We start from the raw sequence: 13,469 nt of genomic DNA on the forward strand, positions 1-13,469 counted from the left end.
GTCTTTTGCTTCTTGTCATTGCGCTCTCCATCACTGGTACTTCGTGTTGCGGCTGCTCAGGAGCAAGGACCAGTGGCATCCTAATCTAAATTAATTGACAAACTTAATGTTATACTGTTAATGCTCTCTCTCTCTCTCTCTCTCTCTCTCTCTCTATATATATATATCTCTATATATATATATATATATATATATATATATATATATATATATATATATATATATATATATATATATATATATATATATATATATATATATATAAAATGTGTGTAAAATGTGTGTGTATATATATATATATATATATATATATATATATATATATATAATTTTTTTATACATATATATATATTTATATATACAATACGAATTTTTTATACAAATGTGAAGCTTAAATGTCAATGTCAAATTCCTTTACCTTGGAATATCTCCGATGGAGAAGTTATCACCGAAGGGGAATTTATAAGTGATCAATGGATTGGTACTATCGGGTCAATCCATTTATCACTTAGAAATTCCCCTTCGGTGATAATTTCTCCATCGGAGATATTCCCGAGGTAGCGTGAATTTGATATTAAGCGACATTTGTAGCTTCATGATTGTAAATATATATATATATATATATATATATATATATATATATATATATATATATATATATATATATATATATGTGTGTGTATGTATATTGTCAAAAAAAGCCATGCAAATAAAACGAACGAGAAACTGGAAGAAAATGTGAACATTAATTTTTCTGTTCCATTACAATTTGCAGTTATCACAGCTGCTGCTGATAGTATCATATCCTAAACGAGAATTTTTTCAGCGTCTGAATAGAGGATAATGGCTAATTAACCGAAAATCATGTTAATAACAAATGATTATAATTGTTCCTATAATTACTAAAATAATATTAAAAGTAGTTTTTTTAAATCACACAGAAGCCAAGTGCTCAAGACCGCCGTAGCCAGACCTTTGAGAACTATGGCCAACCCTCCTCACACAAAATTAGGATACTGTAAATAACTTCTGGCTCTTATTCATACTTGATTATAGCTACAGCCAAAGAGAAGGTTTTTAGTTGTTATTCTAGTGTATTCATATTCTTGTAAAGAAAAAATCTAAAAGATTATTATGAACATTCAGTCAGCATTTTGAACACTGCGACAACTTGTAATCTTAGGTGTAACGGAGCGTTTACTTCATCAAACTGATGTAGTGAAAAATCTAATACAATATGTCCATTAAAAGTCACCCTAAAAACAAAAATATCAACATTACCATACAACGGTAAAATAAACTTATAATCAAAGTCTAATTCATAATTCTAATTCATACATGCAGATTTCTTTTCCCAGCTTTTCTTTCACTAAACCTCCTGATCAGCTCATCATCATCATCAGGAGACTTTACGGTTTGTTACACTGAAAAGACCCCAAGAGCTGAAATCATCATTAGACAGTAATGGCTGAGGTATATTTTTTTTACGATTTTCTTTCTACTGAAACTTCTTGCAGCACATGCAACTGCCGCATGAGACGTCAATATATTTCATAGAGCAATTCCAAGGTCAGTTTATGTTTCCTGAAGAATGCTCCAACAGGTACGTAACAAAATCTCTTGCAGGAAGGAGAATATTTCTATGAGTTTTTTTTTTTTTTTTTTTTTTCAACGATTCAGCTCCATTTCCAGTTCGCTAACATTGATATCACCCATCTTTATTTCCTGTTATAGCGCAGTTTCATTAAACCATTTCAAGAGTTGAGTGGTTCGTGAATTAACAGACTATTATTATCTGATTTACAAGAAGAAGAAAGAATCGGGTCCTAAACATTTCTTCCTCTCATATGAAAGTATTAGTGGTTGCATTCATATTCAAATATTATGGACTTTTAAGTTGAAAAGCCACAAAACCTCAGATATTTCAGAAGAAGCGATTATGGCTGCATTATAATAGCCTGTAGTCTAAGGTATTCCTAAAAATGAATAGTGTCACGAAATGTTCCAAGTACCTGCATATTACACAACTAGTCATAGAATTAAAAAATTTACCACACTTCAGCCAGATTCCTGAACTCCCATAACAATAAAATTACAACTGAGTACTCTAAAGGTAACAAAAGGTAACAAAACACTTTTTTGATAGGCACCGTTACTAATATTTACACTTTTCACTCCCGTTATTAGATCTCAAATATTTTACGTTAATAACTTCTCTCTTTTGAAGAAAGAGAGGAAGGGAACCAGACAAAACGTCTCTGAAATCAGAATGAGTAAATTTTTAGGATTCTAGTTAGAAGTAAAACAATCAGATGACGTCACTATTAAGGCGTTTTTGGAAACGAGATACAAGAGAAAATTTTAGAAAAGGAAGATGACTTTACTTCCTGAGCAAAATGTCTTGGACCCAAAACTAATGCGTTAGAACAATACTTGATCAGAGCAATGTAATCTTAAACTTGACGCAATTGCCATGTGCTTTGGTGCAATAACTCGTTCGTATTTCCCAAAATGCACACGTGACTCGAACTAAAAATCGTGAGGGACAAAGCTTTTAACGAAATCTCAACACGATCGATACAATACACATGTGGCTAATCATGATTGGCATGCTTTTTAAAACAAGACGAAGCATCCAACAAAGCATTTGCTATCACAGAACACACATGTTGCTGGGAGACAAAATGCTGATTATATACTACATTATTATTAAAAGCGTACTATTAATTCTTGTAAGATCTGACGTTATACTACATACGATATTTCAACAATTTTTATTATTATACAGAACGCATGATAACTAGAACAGTAAGTATAGCAAAATCATGGAAAAGATATGCATTTTAAAGACAATATCATGAGAATAGATATTAGTTCATTTCTGTTTCCAGACAATCAATCATTATATCTGTTGATTGATGGAACAAGTTTGCATTTTATTGTTATCAAAGTGTCGTATCATACACACTGCTGTTACAAATGACCATTTATTCAGAATGACTAGAATTGCATTAGCATCCGTAGCTGTCATGCAACGTCTTATTTCAAAGTAATCGCTTTAAGTAAAATTAGTACGAGAATGAATTCATACAATACTTAAACGACTTGACTGTTTCAATTTGTGCCTCCCTTCTTGAACCTGATAGACCCTTTGTTGTTAGAGGCACACATTTTCTTCTAAAATTGCACAAAGTCCTTTTAGATTATTCATTTATTTTTGCAGTATTCGGTAAAATATAATTATATTTTTGATGTTTCCATTTTACCCGTCGTTAAGGGGGGACTACATAACATTAACTTGACTACAAGGTGCATTTTTTCTCTTGTAAGGACTGTTTCATAATCCCTCGCCTTTCAATATGAATTTCATTTAGACCAAATTTTATGTGGGAATACTTTATTCATCCGAATATGAGCATTAGAATATCGAAAAACTTCTATTCAGGTAGTCATGGATGCTGAGCAGATTAAAAATATTTCCCACACAGAAGAGTTCCACAGGAATGGATGATAAGACTAATTATTCGTTTGTATAAAGGTAAAGGCGATAGAGGTGACTGTAAAAATGAAATAGGTATTATGACATATACGCACGTTTCCAACCTTTTCTCTACTTTTCTTCATCCTTTTAGACACTTAGCATATCTTACACTCGTCTGATAGAGTTTCCCAACTGTTTCTTTCCCGGCTTGTTTCTTAACTGGTCTAACACCTTTCTACTAAAGCATTTACACCTGTTAAGGCCTTTTCACCCAGATGCGATGCTAAGCGCGCTACGCTATGCTACGGAGCCATACTAGCTATTCTCGCTATGCGTGTGCTCACATCAGAAGCTATACAATTCATGCAAGTATGTAAGTAATTTGTTGTTAATCTGTTCATCTCTACTGCTATATTTAAAGTTAATTTATACATTAATCTATGAAATCATTTATATTCTTTGGACATTTGTTTCTCCCATTTGAAAGAGCTCCTGTTTAATAATAATAATAATAATAATAATAATAATAATAATAATAATAATAATAATAATAATAATAATAATAATAAAAAACTTGACCATGCACTACTGGAAATAAAATTTTACTTCGAGTAAATTTGCTTAGGTATACTTTATACCCCCATGTTGATATAACACTTACAGAATATTTAGATTTAAGACATGAGGCGGGAACAACTGCTGTGAGACCCAAGTGCACATGCACGAGGCAAGCTATGTCCGCAAAAATCGTGTGCCCAGCAATCTTGGAAGCTATGAACGCTATGTCGCAGACATCGGTAGCATAGCTTTGCACACGGCGTAAATGGCCTTGCTTAAAACAGTACCAGCAATTAAAAGCCACGTGCCGCAGTATGGTTACCAAAGCGTGGCACAAATAGTATTGCATCAGGTGCATTAAGGCCATTTCACACCGGATGCGATGCTATGCACGCCATGCTTTGGTAGCCTTGCTGCGGCACATTGCTTTTAATTGTTGGCATTGTTTTAAGCGAGGCTGTTCACACCGGGTGCGAAGCTATGCTACCGATGTCTGAGACATAGCGTTCATAGCTTCCAAGACCCACTAAGTGGGTCCTGATAGCTTCCAAGACTGCCAGGCGAGCGATTTTTGTGGAAGTAGCTCGCCTCGCGCTTGCGCACTTGGGTCTCACAGCAGATGTTCCCGCCTCCCGCCCCCGCCCCTGCCTTTGGATTAGTTGGTGTCCTTCTTCTTAATATCTTGTTCTATGAATGACAAAACTTCAGAGAACTGAGCTGGAGACAGTCTGAAATATTGTCTAAATTTCTCCTCATCCATTTCCAGTTCGAGAACAAGATGATGATATTCACTAAATTCTAGTCTTTTCATATTTGTGTCATGCACCCACTTCTTTTTTCTCTTATTCATTGCTAAACTTAACAGTAATAGCTCCTCCTCCTCCTCCACCACCATCTCAAGGGACCACACCGTACTGTCTCCCATCATTGCAGCAAAGGAACTGTGCGTTCACAGACATTCATAGCTTTTGGTGTGAACACACGCATAGCGAGTATAGCTAGCATGGCTCATTAGCATAGCGTAGCGAGCTTAGCATTGCATCCGGTGTGAAATGGTCCTTACGCTTGATATTTTGGACATGATGGAACTATGGTATCTCCTCTTAAGCTTTGGCCCTCCCAAATTTAATTTCTCCTTGTTACTGTAATATCAGTTGTATCATGAATGGTAGAGACAACCACCAGGTACTAAGTAAAGAACCCCACAGACTTCTTCGGAAACATCATCTTTATAAGTTCTGGCTCCTTCTGCTCTGTGACAGCATGAGGGCACTGAACCACAAGTTCTACAAGACCTGGGTGTTTCTGAGGAAGGTGCTAAAGTCAGCTAAGTCAATGATGAAGAGTCCTTCTGAAAAAGTCCTCACGTGCTTAAAAGTACCACGATTTGTCCACTTAATGCTTGACTAATTTCATACCAGGTACAACACTACTTAAAATACCGGGGAAGGGGCATAGCAGGATTTTGATCGAGAAAGTATTAAAGCTCACAAAGGGATTATTCAGTGTTTCCTGTGTGAGTGAGAACTCCCTGATATCAGGGGGGTATTTCATTCATAGCAAGTGAGAGAGAGAGAGAGAGAGAGAGAGAGAGAGAGAGAGAGAGAGAGAGAGAGAGAGAGAGAGAGAGAGAGAGAGAGAGAGAGATATTGTTAATTAGGAGAGGTACCAATTATCATCTGAAGTTTCGTATATCTTTCCTCAACCGAACTGACACAGGAATAATCTAGATCACATCTGAACTCCCTAGTCACACGATAGATAATTCTCGAAGCATAAAAATGAATATTTCGCGTTTGAAAACTAGAATAGTTTTCAGGCGTGACTAATGTTTGGTCTAAAAACTGCCCCAAAAGAAAAGACAGGTTTAGGCTTTCATACATGCTCCCGCACTGCGTGAATATCATGCTTTCAGTTTCCTTTTTTTCTATGAGGGTTAAATGGATGTAGTTCCTATTAGGGTACTCACTCCTCAAATGTCTTTACGACATCCTTGCAATTTGCTTTTTCTCGGTGACTAAATTCTGTCCTTATCTAATATAATATACTGTGCTCACAGTTGGCTTCTTTTCTGGTCCCACCACATTGGATGTTGAAGTGTGAGCCTGAGGTTAGGAGGGCTGTTCACGATAAAGTGAAACTAAGGTTGGGCATCTATACGGTGAGAGACAGGTATCGTGTCACCATCTGCTATTATTGTCAAAGATATGGTCACTCTGAAAAAAAATTGTGGGTTCAAAAATACATCTAGTGAGTTAACATGTGGAAAATGCACAGGAAATCGCAGGACAAAGGTCTGCACCGCTGTTGGAATGCGCTGTATCAACTGTGAGACACAAATATATCATAAATATGATCATGCGGTGAACTCAAAAGAATGCAAAGCCCTAGATTATGAGATGAAGAGGATTGCTGCTAACACATATCATGGTTATACTTGCTGACCGAAATTTAAAATGTGGTTACGTGAATACCCAGTCTGTTGGAAATAAAACACTACAGATTAGAGACTTAATAACTGAAAATACAATCGATATTTTTGCCGTCGCTGAGACATGGCTAAAAGACTATGAAACCTTCAAGATCGCTGAAATGACCCCATCTACGCATAGTTTCCTTCACGTTCCGAGGGATGGGGTCGGCCTTTTCGTACACAAAGGATGTACTAATATGAGACTCGTACAAAGAACTAATGTAACAAGTTTTGGATATCTTGAGGCAAATTTTACATACTCTGGTACGAAGATATCTTTCGTCGTAGTCTATAGACCTCCCTCGACAAGTGTAAATGTCTTTTTAGATGAGTTTGGCCTACTGCTTGACATGATTGATATATCTGGTCTTATCCGTGGTGATTTTAATCTATGGATGGATGATCCCACCAGTAATGGTGTCGGAGCGTTTAATGCTCCACTGCAATACGTGGTCACATTTTAGACCTGGTTCTGTGATGCTGTAAATCAAAGTGTTAGTAATATACAAGTTAAGGGGAGATGTACGATTTCTCAAGTGCATAGTCTGATTACTTTTTATTTACCAATAAGAAAATGTAAAGTGATGAAAAAGCTGAAATATAGAAACAAACCTAGTTTCTCCCCTGTTGAATTTATATGGATTGTAACTCAGAAAATTAATGAGGATTCTCAAAATCTCTGTGATCATCAACCCCTTGAATCAAGGGAATCGGGGTGAGTTGAATGCCTGATAAGTGTGTATAAACTCGTGAATAAGCATGAATACTATCATATGTGTCCATTTGTGAAAAAAAAAAACATTGTAGGTAATGATAAATTTCCATAGTTTAATGGTGAAATACTGAAAGAGAGAGAGAGAGAGAGAGAGAGAGAGAGAGAGAGAGAGAGAGAGAGAGAGAGAGAGAGAGAGAGAGAGAGAGAGAGAGAGAGAGAGAAACTGTCGAGATTACAAACTGATCATTCATGAGGTGAAAATAAGTCTGAGCGAAATGAATATAACATGATAAAAGGGAGGAAAACTGAAATAGAAAAATTCGTGAGGCTGGAAATGATATAAGTATAAGTCATATAATCTCCTTGACCGTTTAACAGGAAATTCAAAGGAGAAGAAACTCCCTGAAGGTTATAGAGATCGAGTTTCAGCTGACAAGTTTTTAGAGTTTTTCAAGAATAAAATTGAAAATATGGTTTCAGAGTTTGCAGAAGCACCGCGTCACAACATTATTACCGCAGTGGATACTAGAGTTCCTATTTTTAATAGAATAACTATTGACGATGTCACTAGAACTATTAAGAAAGCCAAGAAAACAAATTGTTCATCAGATCCTGTGCCTATATCGGAAATAGTTGCAGCTGAGAACTTTCTGACTTTTGGGTATGTGATTTTGAAGATCGTAAATTGCTGCATCTCTGATTGATAGTGGAGGTCCTGCGAATGCTTTGGAAGTGGTGCGGAACTGGATAAGCCGTCAACAAGTAGCAAGTGACATTACTCATTAGTACAGAGACATTTGAAGTCGTACGGCATAGTACGCTAAGTTGTCAAGTTCACACGATCAAAGCACTCAGAAACTCTTTTCTCCATGAAATACCGTATTTTCAATCGTCCTGATAGGCTTAAAAAGTGGAAGCTTATCATACAATCTTTGGACTGCAAATTTAAAGGCTTAAACCAACATTTGGCAGACAGATCAAACAGATCTGTTCAGCATTAACTGACAATCGGAATTGTGCGTAGAGAAGGTCATGTTTGGCTTGACGGAAGTCGTAATTACATAAAGTCGTCAGGTCAATGATCCGTCAATGCTCTTCAGGAACAGACTTCAAAGGCGCTGTTGAGTGTCGAGTCGACTCTGTCGAGTAGTTTTGCCATGTGACTTTGACATTACGCTCGTTCATTTAGTAGATAGAATGAACGTTTCCTGTTTTTTTGCACAATTAAAGTAAAGAAGATGGGTTGTGTGTAGCAATAATACATGCATTTATAATACAGAGTATTTATCAAGTGTTCCTTAAGTCACCAATTCTTCAGTCGAGACTCCAAATAATTAATTTTGAACGGAGGCCTCAGTAGGATACATGAAACGTCAACATCCCAACAGAGATAACGTTGTTGTGATGTTCAGGAAGTTGAACGAAACGAGCAACAGCTGATGAAAGAGGTGTCTCGTGAGACGAGTTTCAATTTTCACTGTGGTAATAGTCGAGCTTAGTCTTCCTGTCTGGCTGGCCATTCTGTAAGTAGATGTAGTTATTGTCCGATTTTGATTAATTTTCGTCCAAGATTTAAGGGTTTACGCCTAGGGGGCGAAATGAAGCCCAGTCTAAGCTAGCTCGCAACCATTCGTGGTCCAGGATTGCCTCGATATTTTAATAGGTTGGAACTGTTTTTGAAATGCTTATTTTGTGTTTTGTACTTTTTCGTTGCTCTTTTGGCAAACCATCCCTCTTTCGCTTCTTGTGCCCCACCATCTATAGCAATTAAGGCAAGGTCTTTGGGGACGGGTGACCAAGGTATGCCCAGAAGTCTTAGGTTTCAAATGTTGATAAATAGGCTAAAACGAGTGATTAGCACCAACAGCATTGGTGAAAGACATAAACAAAAACATGCAAAAAATGCGGATTGAACTAAGCAATAGCTCTGCATGGGGTGTTACTTTGGAAATTGATTTTTCTTATAGGCTAGGCCTAGTACTTTGGTTGCATAGGCTAGCAAGAATTTACCATTACTTTTTGTCGGTCAGTTAAACTGTTATTATGGCCTAGCCTCAGAAGTTGTATGCTGGCCATCCTGGAACGCTGTCGTGCACGCGCAGTGTTAAAGTGGAACTTTTGGTAAAAAGTGGAGTTTCCATCACTGGGGTGCCTGGGAGGCTCCTCCCCCTGGCTGAGTAACACAGCCTGCTAGTTAGGTTAGGTTAAGATACATTAGGTTAGTATAGTTCCTCTTATGGGTAATGTTCGTTCCTGGTTGGAACATTCCAACATGATTTTTTATTATATCTCTTGAATCTTCATAAAAAATTGAAAAAAATATTCTAGATACATAATTCTCGCAAACTAATATACATCACAATAAAAAATAGAATATATGTATATATTTGAGGATTTTTTCTAATTTTCAATATTGCAAAATGCACTTTGAAGGGACATTTGATCCCCCAGGGGCTAGTACTGAACACGGCAAAATACATTTAACCCCCAGGGTCTAGTACTAAACATGGTGAAACATTGTAGATGAATCAATGTTTAGTACTAGCCCTCATGTGGAATTGGAGTTTAGACCGGAAACGAACCTTTACCCCTTTTATAACAGGTTTCTGTAGCCAATCCCTTCTTAAACGTATGGCTCCCTAATGACTAGCGCATGTGCAGAACCATTCCATAACAACAACACGGTAGTCCAGTCTTTCTCCCAGTGCTTTCCCCCACCCAAACTCCGCATTCCCAGAGGGCTCCCAACCATGTTGGGTAGATATGAGATTAATAATAATTGACTGTCAATAAACACCACCACATCCTTCTTCAGAAACACTAAAAGTATAGGAAAAACCAATTTCCAAGGTAAAAGTCCATGCGGAGCTGTTGCTTAGATTTGCCAAATGCGCCGAAGTTTCCTAAGGCACAATCAAGTTTTCTGTACAGCCGTTATAGAGTATAATCAAGGCCACCAAAAATAGATCTATCTTTTGGTGGTCTTGGCATTATGATGTATGAGCTGCGGTCCATGAAACTTTAACCACACCCAGGTGGTGGCCTATCCCATATTGTTGCCAGAAGCATGATTATGGCTAACTTTAACCTTAAATAGTATAAATACTATGGCTAAAGGGCTGCAGTTTGGTATGTTTGATGATTGGAGGGTGGATGATCAACATACCAATTTGCAGCTCTCTAATCTCAGTATTTTTTAAGGTCTGAGGGTGGACAGAAAAAAGTGCAGATGGACAGAAAAAGCTGGCACAATAGTTTTCTTTTACAGAAAACTAAAAATCATTGTCATTCTGCAGAATAAGTCTAAACTAAAGTAACCATTGGTTCATCCAGTAGGCCTACCTTAAAAATATAAGGAAACACCCCAAACCACTCAAGGTTGGTTAACACATTGCACTCCCCTGGTTAGTGTATCAGTAGTGGAAATGGGTCCCTGTGGGAAATTGGGGCTTTTGGAAGGGAAAATAAAAAAATGATAGGACAGAGATGTATCCTAACCTAATGAGTAAAATTTTACAAGTTGCCCGTAATCCATTCCAAGATAGGGATTTAGGTTTCCCAACTGGTTTAATGTGACTTGGATGAATTTCATGAATAGTCCTATGTATAACAGTGCTGGGAGATCCTAATGGGAAACCTGGGTTTTTGGGGGTGAGGATCGGGGGAGGGACAGAGTGAAATTAAATACAGCAGTGCATCTTGACCTTCCCTTACCAAAGCTCGGGCACTGGGCCCTTGCCCTGGGCTCCCCTCCCAGCAGACCTGACTTAGAGTGGTTTAGGTACAGAATAAAATACAGGGATGCAACCTAACCTAACGTAATGTACCTTAACTATTTGGGTTGGATGCCCTTACTTGACCTAATTGTTATAGAGTATGTGGCATAGTTATGTACAAATATTTATACTGTTTTCAATATCATTGAATTATATATTACATATTACTAGTATATCCCTCAGTTACACATTGAAATTCATAGACGTAGTGATGGAGCAATGAGTTATATAGTATTTCTGACAAAAATTATTAGAAACCTGAAAAATATGAAAAACCAAATTTCAGTGTCAGCTTCAAACATCATTATTACTTTCATAACAGTGAAAAGTATTCCTGGCCAAAATAAACCGTTATAATCAGCATAAGACATTTCAAATTTAAACAGATATACTGAAAACCGTAGGAAAATATCAGCTCCCACAAATCTAGAGATTAAAAAATTTTACAATAGTTACACCAGGTAGTAAAGAAATATATGGAATGATATGTTTGGTTATGTAACAAAAATATTTGATAAGGAATTCAGCACTGGATAGTGTTGTTGTCATTGCAAAGAAAACAGACAGGTTAACACATTAGACTGAACTACAACTTGAAAAGTACTGCACAGGTGCCTTGCTAATGATACATTTGTGCTAGATATACAGTAATATAAAAAGGAAAGTTGTTGCACTGATTGACAAATTACCAAACAAAACCCAAAGAAATGCAAAGTGCTTGCAGTAATTATGGGCACTATTTAAAATGCCACCATTTCACCTTCCCTAACCTAAGCCTGATGGGGCTGGACCCCTGAACCCCCTTCCCATCCCCCTTCTCCATTATAACCTGATCTAGGGCACCATAAATCAGAGGGTAAAAGACTGTACAGGGATACTTCCTAACCTAAGTTAAGTATATCTTAGTTTAACCAGAGCACTGAACTGGTTAACAGCTCTCCTAGGGCTGGCTCAAAGGATTAGATTTATTTTACATGGCTAAGAACCAACTGGTTACCTAGCAATGAGACCTACAGCTTATTGTGGAATCCGAACCACGTTATGACGAGAAATGAATTTCTATCACCAGAAATAAATTCCTCTAATTCTAACCTAACCTAAACAAAGGTGATGGGTCATACTTGACCCGGGGGGGACCCCACCCACCTACCTAACCTAACTCGGGGTGTAATAGATTGTAAAAATCAGTGTGTACACATAACTTTCTTATTTGATGCCTGTTTTCTTTCTCCCTTTAAACTACTTTGACCCTAAGATTAGTCTATAGTTTATCACTGTGGTTCCCTGTTATTGTTAGATGAAGAGGGTGTAAAAGTTAATCCTTTGATTTTCTGATGATTATAGTTGTCATCCATTTTTTAGCCTCATTGAAAGGCATTTCTTTGATAAATTCTCCAAAAATTACAAAATGTTTGTTGTTGTTATGGAGACAAGTTTATATTCTGGTTAATGGCAAATTGTTAAAAATAGTAAAACTGTTTTTCCACTTGGCGGGCTTGTGCCACTCAAGTATATTTAACATTTGTCCCTACACAAATACAAATCTTCATTCTTAAATAGGATTTGACTTGTGAACACAAGTTGGAACAGTTGTTGAACGTGCAGACAAGGTTGTTAGCTATCAACATGTAGGGGGAAGCCCTGCCCACATGTTGGTATTCATCTCTACGGACTCAATGCCAATTTGCTTTACTTTTTTCATGTTTGCTTTTTACTTCAATATATTGTATGATTGTTTAGTAGTTTGTTTCATTATGCTACAAACCCTAATATATTGTATGATTGTTGAGTTGTCTGTTTCATTGTGCCACATCACTCACTTAAGCCATCAACCTCAGAGAGGAAACGTCAGGTTTTCAGACACTGCCCAGTGAAGGATAGGATTTGTAATAAGTTCCTCTCCACTGTTGAGGTAGACCATACTCTCTGCGCCTCAGCGGGAGGCATGCTTTCAATCAGTTTAGCCCATGTTCTGAGTGCCATGTCAGGCCTTCTGAACAGTGGGTGAAGTTTGCCAGGAAGAAGAAAAAAGAGGTCTCCCCCGTGTTATTGGATTGCAGTACTCTGCTAGTGACACTGAAAGGCCTCTTCAGTACAGTATTTGCGGGGGATGTGTACCACAACCCCCCCATGAAGTTAAAATCGGTAAATAGTTAACACCCCCCTCTAATAACACTTACAACTGCCTATCTTGAAAGTTCAGATGCCAAATGTATACCTTAAAATAGCATCCTACATCGAAAATACCTTAAACTATTATCCTATTACTGTATTAATCTTTGAAATGATATTATTAACATAATTTCAAAGTCATCTTAAACATTTTACCCTTAAAAATATATATGTACGTACTTCTAACCCTTCCAGTCAATAACAGAGAGAGAGAGAGAGAGAGAGAGAGAGAGAGAGAGAGAGAGAGAGAGAGAGAGTATCTTTCTGTCAACCACTCTCCCTTTCTGTCTTTCT

At 37.2% G+C, this 13,469-nt stretch overlaps 1 protein-coding gene across 5 annotated transcripts in view; it reads left to right on the plus strand.

Moving 5' to 3' along the window:
• Nucleotides 1-7,929: 7,929 nt before the first annotated feature.
• Nucleotides 7,930-13,469, plus strand: part of LOC136834331 (major facilitator superfamily domain-containing protein 1-like) — a 126,828-nt gene continuing 121,288 nt past the window's right edge. The window contains exon 1 of one of the 5 annotated variants that reach the window (XM_067096856.1): nucleotides 7,930-8,750. The gene's annotated coding sequence lies outside the window, so the exon portion shown is untranslated. Of the gene's footprint in view, nucleotides 8,891-13,469 lie in introns of all 5 variants that reach the window. The other 4 variants (XM_067096830.1, XR_010851757.1, XM_067096872.1 and 1 more) reach the window with 4 other exon arrangements.

Source organism: Macrobrachium rosenbergii, chromosome 4 (assembly GCF_040412425.1).
Source record: "Macrobrachium rosenbergii isolate ZJJX-2024 chromosome 4, ASM4041242v1, whole genome shotgun sequence".
In the NCBI taxonomy this organism is placed as follows: domain Eukaryota; kingdom Metazoa; phylum Arthropoda; class Malacostraca; order Decapoda; family Palaemonidae; genus Macrobrachium; species Macrobrachium rosenbergii.